This window comes from Pleurodeles waltl, chromosome 1_2 (genome assembly GCF_031143425.1).
Source record: "Pleurodeles waltl isolate 20211129_DDA chromosome 1_2, aPleWal1.hap1.20221129, whole genome shotgun sequence".
Classification (NCBI taxonomy): Eukaryota; Metazoa; Chordata; class Amphibia; order Caudata; family Salamandridae; genus Pleurodeles; species Pleurodeles waltl.
Window position 1 is genome coordinate 990,140,162 of NC_090437.1, and position 8,131 is coordinate 990,148,292.

The following is an 8,131-nucleotide window of genomic DNA, read 5'->3' on the forward strand; positions in this document are numbered from 1 at the left end:
GGAGCTTGGTGCATGATTACAGGGTTAGATAAGAAGCTAACTCATGAAGAAGGACAAAGCCTGGCCGTGTTTGTAAAAGGAAAAAGGGTTTCCTGAGAACTCCAAAGGAAGCAATCTCTTTTATTTAGCGGCAAGGCGGGTGGTCTGCCTCAGAGGTGCAACTCACACTCATGGAAAAAGGATTGCAAGGATATGGTGACCAGAATTTTGAAGCCAAAAACCAGGACATTTCACAAAAATAGAAGGACAACATATTTTCTTCAATTGAGCGCACAGAAAGAGAGCATTCATCGCCAAGAGGCACTAAGACCATAGATCAAATGCCATTTTTAAAGCCAGTATATTGCCTGTCAATTAAATTGCGTTTTAAAAACACCTGCTTAATATCTCTGCTTTGGGAAACAAAAAAATCACTTCCTACTGGTTTCGGTCCGTAAAAACCGGGACATGAGCGAAATTTCCCAAAAGCTGCCGGGGCAGGTAGCGGAAAAAACTGGACTGTCCCCGCAAACCCGGGACGCTATGTGAGGAGGAAGGCTTGGACTCGGTGTAAAATCTCATACGCACCACGTGTCAACATTTCTACAGCTTAACATTTACATACCGAGAATCAATAGCCCACAAAATGCCAAAATACAACAATTGTGTTGGTTCTTTTTCTCTTGCTCTGACAACCATGCTTGTTCTTTGTTCAGAATGTAGGTGCGGTTTCTCTAGTTAGCAATTAATACTCTTATAATCCTGTGAGTGACAGCAAATGTATTGTTATGGAAATAATGGCGGCAGACTGACTGCAGCTTGTGGCTTCATGGAAAAGGTCAGATCACAGGAGAAGATTGCACATTTAATGAGCGGCTCTGGCTGAATGCTAAATATGCTGGACATTGATGGAAAGGCCACTCCAGAAAGGAGGCACATGAGGCTTCTAATAAAACTAAGGTAAAATGCAAACAAGTAATCTTTTTAAAACTGGGCCAACTGGGAGTCAATCTCCATAGGGCTCATTCTAAATTAATCAGGGCAGAATTTAAATGACAGATGAGAAGTAATTTAGATTTTTTTGCGTTTCAATCTCGAAAGGCAAAAAGCAAGAACCACTGAACTGTTGGACAGAAAATGCAGTTGCTTAATGTTTCTTGTGAAAAATGAACACGCATGAGGATAATCTATTTTTAGTTCTATAAAAAGGCATACTTTTCAATTTGCCTCTGTTTCATTGATCACCCAGTGGTCAGATGTTAAAGATGTTTTCAGTAAAAAGGCTGTTTTTACACAAACACGAAATTTTAAAATTGCCACACCACATTGTGGTATCTTACGTGAATTATATATAGTTATATTCGTGCCAGCGTGCATTCTTAGAAAGTGATGCATGGCACGCATGTATATGTAAAAATAGAGGAAAGACTACTCTAACATTCTTAGTTTCCCGACTAAACGACCCTTTCTAATACTTAGAATTAGCTGATTACTCCTGCCGGGTTGGACTACATTTTTATTATTATTGAAGGAAAAGGACAGTGATTAAGGTACAAATCAACTCGCTCCATCGCAAAATGCAAAAGATGACTTCGGTGAAATTAAAGTTGCATGCTGTTTGTGTTCATTCATGTAGACATCTTTATTTCAGGGTTTTGAACAGATTTCACTTTGCTAAATATTTTATTTTATTATATCCCCTGTCAAACGACGCTTATATAACAGTTTCTATTTCTTTATGGGTAGCAGAGAATACATTGAAAGGTATGGTGGTTTTCTGAGAAGCCCATAGCCTAGATAAGAGTGACTTTTTGCTGAAGGAGATGATGGTGGGGCTATTCTTTACAAAAATAAAGCCTCAAGTTTGTACACAGCGCGTACAAAGTAAACGTAATCAACATATTTAACACCCTGTCACACTTAGGCCCGTATTTATACTTTTTTAGCGCAACATTTGCGCCACTTTTTAAAGCAAAAGCGGCGCAAACTTACAAAATACAATTGTGTTTTGTAAGTTTGTGCTGCTTTTGCGTCAAAAATGACGCAAATGAGGCGCTAAAAAAGTATAAATACGGGCCTTAATCTTCTTAATAACTTTAAGTAGTCTTTAGTAAGTTTCACTGGGCTACTTGGTCAGTCAGTTATCACGATACTGATTTCAGTCCCTGTTGCCTTCTTACATTAATATAATGCATAATATAGTTACTACAGTGTGAATATTGAGTATTATTTGTCAAGACTAATAATTTGATGTACCATGAATAATTAAGTCATGATGACTATTGCTGTATCTATGCATTTTATGTAATATATTTATGCCAATTTTAACAAAATGTTTGACTTGTGTTTTAAAAGGTGTATCATTATGAGATGTTGTTATGAATTGATATTACGTAGTAACTATAAAATAACATTCATATTGTTTTGTGTTCAATTTATTACAGCCCCGAAGAGCTTCTGAATGTTGGGAATAAAATGTCCTAATTGAATTTTGGCTATTCCGTCCATGTGATTTGCAAATGAATCTAATTAAGTCTATCTTGATACTTTCCAGCATTAGATGGTTACAGATTTGGAGCAATAGCGGATCAAAGGACACTGTTTATGTCAATGATATTATGTACAATGAATACACAATGAGGTGACCTCAGCATATTATCTAATTAATTTTGCGCCAGATGTTATCCTAAAACAACATGAAGTAAAGGAACCTTTTTGCAGCTGGGTCTGTATGGGCATGCTCCTGCTGCTCTAGTAAAGCAAGGGGAATCGATTTGCGAGTGCAGTAACAGTTGCTGTATCTGCTAATTGTATTGATCAATGCCCTGTGGGTTCAAGATAGGGATATCCATAATGAACTTCTTTACTTTTAAAACTGTATTAATTTTAATTAATTTACATAGACTCGCTCTAGGAAAATCAAATCTTGTTCCCTTTCTTCGGGGTACGATTTCAACTACGCCTGTAAATACAAAGAAACTATGAAAATTCACTCCATCTGCATCTCTTAATTACTTAATCGATAAAGTTTTACATCTTGCAATGCTCTATGGCACATGTTTGCAAGTTACAATAAATTTGAGGCATTCACAATAGAGGTCGGCTGGTAGGTAAACATATAAAAATGTCTTTATCTCACATGTATGCGGGATATGAGTATTACTGAAGAAAATCCCTGAATATCAGTTAAACTTGTCTTTCTTTTATGTCAACAATTACATCATCTACTCAAGCTTCCTGTTGTCTTGTTAGTTCAGGAACTTGTAAGACTTCTTTATCATAAACCTCTGTCAGTCTGTAACAGGGCCTTGGTTGTTTTTTATTAAAGAGAAACATTTTTCTGCCTAGAGAATGCGGCAAATCTGGCCAAGTCATGAAGATTACTAAGTGAAAGATATCAACTGTGACCATGCCCTTTGCATTGTAATGTAAAAATACTGGGTGGCAACACTGGACATTTCCTGAGCATTACTAAGTAAATGCTGGCAAATCTGAGGATGTCCTAAGCGCATTACTGTGCTATTCTTGGCAAATTATAGCCTGGCCTGAGGATTGCTGATGAAAAGGTGACTAAGCTACAGTCACTGAAGGTTTCTCTGTGATGGGTCACGCATTTCGGTTCGAAATTCCAGTAGAAGCATACATACCAATAGGCCCAATTCAGGCGAGAGACTCCGGATTTTTTAAGCAAAAAGCTGCTTTATTACTTCTCTCCTGCTTTAGATTGGTTCTCCACTTCAATGAAAGTCAATGGAGAAAATACATTCCCACAATTATTTTTTTTAAATCTACCACTTCCTGTTCTAAAATGTTGGTATGGATTGTTCCCATGGGGAACAGGGACAAGACTGATTTGCATATGGCTGGGTCCAAACTGGGGTGACGTGGCGAGCAAAATAACGATGGATTAAACCCAAATCTGTGACCGGGGGTGATGTTTGAAAAGTTTCAACACTACGTCCATAATTTTATTTTGTTTTGTGATGTTGGTATGTATGCAGAAGCAGTAGAAAAAGGGAACGTGAAACCATTATAAAACTGTACCTTCTCTTTTTTTTAAAAAAAGACATGGGACACAAAGTCCGAAAGAAGCAAAGGTAAATCCTGAGACCTTATAGAATTTTTATCATAAACTTGCATTAAATGGACAGGCAAATTGTGTCTTGCAATCCTTAGATTAAAATATTTCAAATGTATCTTTTAAACCACACAAGAACAGAAGCTCTAACAAAGTAAAAGTAAAACTCAAGTGGTGTTATGGCCCTCGTGTCATAAATATTTCTAATTGGGTTGACTCGTTGCCCCTGTCCAGTATATGCACTAATCTGCTCTACAATAAATGCCTTGGATGAAAATAGTGTCTAAGTACTTATTTTCCATCAGCAGCGCCAATGAAAACAGCAGACCCGACATTAATAAGGCACACAGGCTAAACTCCTTCCAGAAGCATGACTTTAATACGTCGCTCAATGAAGCAACAACCTCAAAGGCAACAAATACCCATGGCGCATCACAGTCCTTTTCAAGGTTCATCTCCATAAAACGTGCGCAAGAATGAATGCCTCGAACGTCATTCTTTAAACCTAAAGATAAAAAATGGAATAAAGCGAGTCCTTTGACACAGGGGGTGGGGGGTTGCATGGCAGCGCCAAGGGCCCTACATTAGTGAAAGATGCAAGGAATGGCAGCGCGGCGGCGTCGCAGGCTGTGCCAGCTTTCATGCTGCAACTCTTGAATGTAGCCGGGCTGTATCCGGGAGCTTAATCACATTAAATATGCATGCTTTACTGATTGCCTTTTCGCCTAAGATTCAGAAACAAAAGAAAGCACAAGAGGGCTGCAAATAGATCTTTTCAATGGTTTTAAGACCTCTAGCACGCGCAGCTTGACCCACATGCCCAGAGTCTCGTGGCTTTTCTGAGACCTCGCGATGCGCGCAATCTTTGGAAATCGGCCCCAAATCATAATTGCTCTTCCTTTTTTACCCAGACGGCATCTGAACTGTTGATAAATTGTCGCTTTTTTATAATTATCATGCTGGAATGTTCTGTGCCATATGGGTCCTTTCTATTTTCACGAGCCCGCTGTGGAATACTGACGTTGCCTGTCTCCACTGGGTGGAGATGGACCTCATTACTGATTTACCAGTTCATTAGGGCAGAAACCCATTGGGCCACAATCTGTGAAGAAGGTGCTTGCAGGAGGCTGCAATGAAAGGAGGGCTGTTCGGCCCTCAGTGCGTCAGTCTTGCATCCTCTGATCCCTGTTATTCGCTTTAAAAACTGGCTCTCCAATTGGTAACATGTTTATACGTAACTAATATGTTTTACCATAGTTTGTAATCCTATGTAGGTAATAAGGAAACTAAATACCAATAATGTGTTAAACATTCCTCGTCATTTAATATTTATGTGCCTTTAACTACTCCCATGGACATCAAAACACTCACAGATTAGGGAAGGACTACCAGCACAACACAAATGTCTTCATAGAATAACATAACTTTAAAGGGGACATCAAGTGTCGAGGAAAATGTTTATTTTTAGCCAGACGCGCATTGCACACAATCAACAAGATTAGTGCACTCTTGAATGTTCCTTTGATGTTGCATGCTTTGGTTTTGAGAAATTCTCTGACTCAATTCACCGGATGGTCCCTTTAATAGCTCTTGTGCTCCCACATGATGTTGTATCTTATTCAAAAATGTGCTGCACAGTAGGAAACATATGTTCCTTCTGCTCTTGTTCTGTAGGCAGTGCTCAATTTGTAAATAAATAAATATGTTCAGGGATCTATGTTTTCTCTTAGGACCCTGCTGCCAGGGTTACGGAATACCAATGACACCCGGTCTTGATTCGTTCCTCCTTTTGCCACCACCCTAAACTCCCTATCTCTCTTCTTAAATCTTGCAAGTTCTTTTCATCCTTGCTTCCTCCCTCGGACATGGTTTCCCTATTCCTTCCCCATCCTTCTCCTTTTTGCAATCCTTTCTTTTACTTATGGTGGATTAAAGTCTGATGATGAAAATTAAGTTCAGTCCCTTTAAAATGAGTGCCGGTGCTGGCCATGGATACAAATCAAGCACTGCCCGGGGGTTTGTGGTATAGTCTAAGAGTTGCTGTCTACTTGACCATATTTGTCTGCACACTGTGCACGATCTCAGTTTACTTTTCATGCAGCCCTTTACTGTAGCAGTTAACGTTTTAGGCACTCTTTAAAGTTTAAAAATGTAGTTTTAACAAACTTACAAACGTGGCAATTATACGAACATGATGGTGAACTGAACATCCTCACTGTTTTCACCTGAAAATCTGCCTTATGTGCAGGTGCCTCATGTGTGGAATAACTCTACTGTTTGCTATCTGTTGTCTCTAAATATTTTACAACTATTATTGCAGTCTTATTGGTGTTATTACGTTGTGTGATTGATTATTACTATTCAGATCAGAGCTTTTTTTTAAGTTCCTTACTTCTGATTGTGAAGCAATGAAGAGAAGAGGAAACATCTCTACCTTTGTTCTGGCAAAATATTCAGTATATTGCACCTCGCTAGGGACGAGGTTTGGATTAATTAATTAATTAATTGATTAATCTAGTAGCTCAAGTAGCTTATGTCACAGTGAAGACATAATGGTCTTTCAATACTGTGACAATATCAGGCAAAATGTCTTTACTCGAAGAGCACTTGAATTAGTGCATTCATGGTAGTGTTCCTATGATTGTCAATCCAAACTGGTGACATTTATGAATGCACTGTATGTGTCCAGGCTAGAGGGTGGGAAGTTGGATATTATGCAATCTAGCATTACCACAGAAAGCCATGTTTTCTATCTTAGACTCCTACGTTTAACAGCATAATGTATGAAGTTCTGCTGTATATTGTGTTGCCCTGCTTGCACAAGGCTTCGTATACCAGCCTTGTCACCTTCTAAGTTACACCCTTTTGCTTAAACACACAGATGAACACCTTACATGCCAATTTGATGTGAATTTGGTGTGACCCACCCAGGAGTAGCTGCTTCTCGGCATTCTATGCTTACTCTAGCAATGTAGGAATTTGACTATAAAATGGGTGTTAATCTAGGCCCTACCTGGAGAGAATTATATTCACGGTAACTCAGCTGTCCCACATCTGTTTCTCCACATTAAATCCGCAAAGCTAGAGGAGGGTTGGAGAGGATGTGACATCAATATTCTAGTAGTATCGTCTTTTACTGGAGCAGCTATCAAAAGTTATTTCCAACCACTCATAGACGTCTGCAAGATAAATATCTTTGTTGAAACCCCAAGTGTTTCTAAGCACTCATTGTCAGAGTAAATCTGCTCAAAAACTTCCAAAAAATCTAAGATGTTAGTAAGCAGATTCAAAACTTGTTAAAGAGAAGTACGAGAGAGCTTTGAGAAGTCCAACAGCCAACCACTGTGCTAACTTAAGAATGCGTTCTACAGCATCATGCTTTGTCCCTTTGCATAAGAAAGGACTTCTTTAGCAGCCATGTGCCACATTTTGACTACATTAGCAACACTGGCATAATTTCTAAATTTTGTGTGACACAAAATTCGAGATATTTCCCTGAATTTTGTTGTTTTACAATTTTGTGTATTATTTACATGTGGGGCTCTTCTGCTAGAACCAGTCTCCTGCTAGAATCCTGGGAGACTTGTTTACTCAAAAAGTACACTCACATGAAGAAAGTCAAATGCGATACCTGCACATCAGATTTCACTCTTAAAGCATAGTTTTGTGAAATTGCAATGGATTTTTTCAACATTTTGAGAAAAAAGTATAACATTTTACATGTCTGTCTTTTGGCAACAGACCTATTTACACAGACTTATAGTGGGCTTTAAGTGTACCCCTTCCTTATGATTTGATAACTTTCTTGTTTATTTCAGTTTCCTGCTTCTTATTCAGCAGCGTTTTTTGTGGTAGATTGTAGAATAGAAAGAATTCTATGACTTGGCTGAGGTCTCTTTGACATCACATTACAGTGTTTAGGAGTAGAAGTTCTGGGTTGGATTCTTTAGGAGGGCGGTTAGACTGGAAGAGAGTTGATAGAGTGAAGGTGTTTTCCTGCATCTGTGGATGGGATACTCCTAATAAAGAACCTACTACCAGTACATTTATCCCACAGAAGGAGCAATTTGGTGA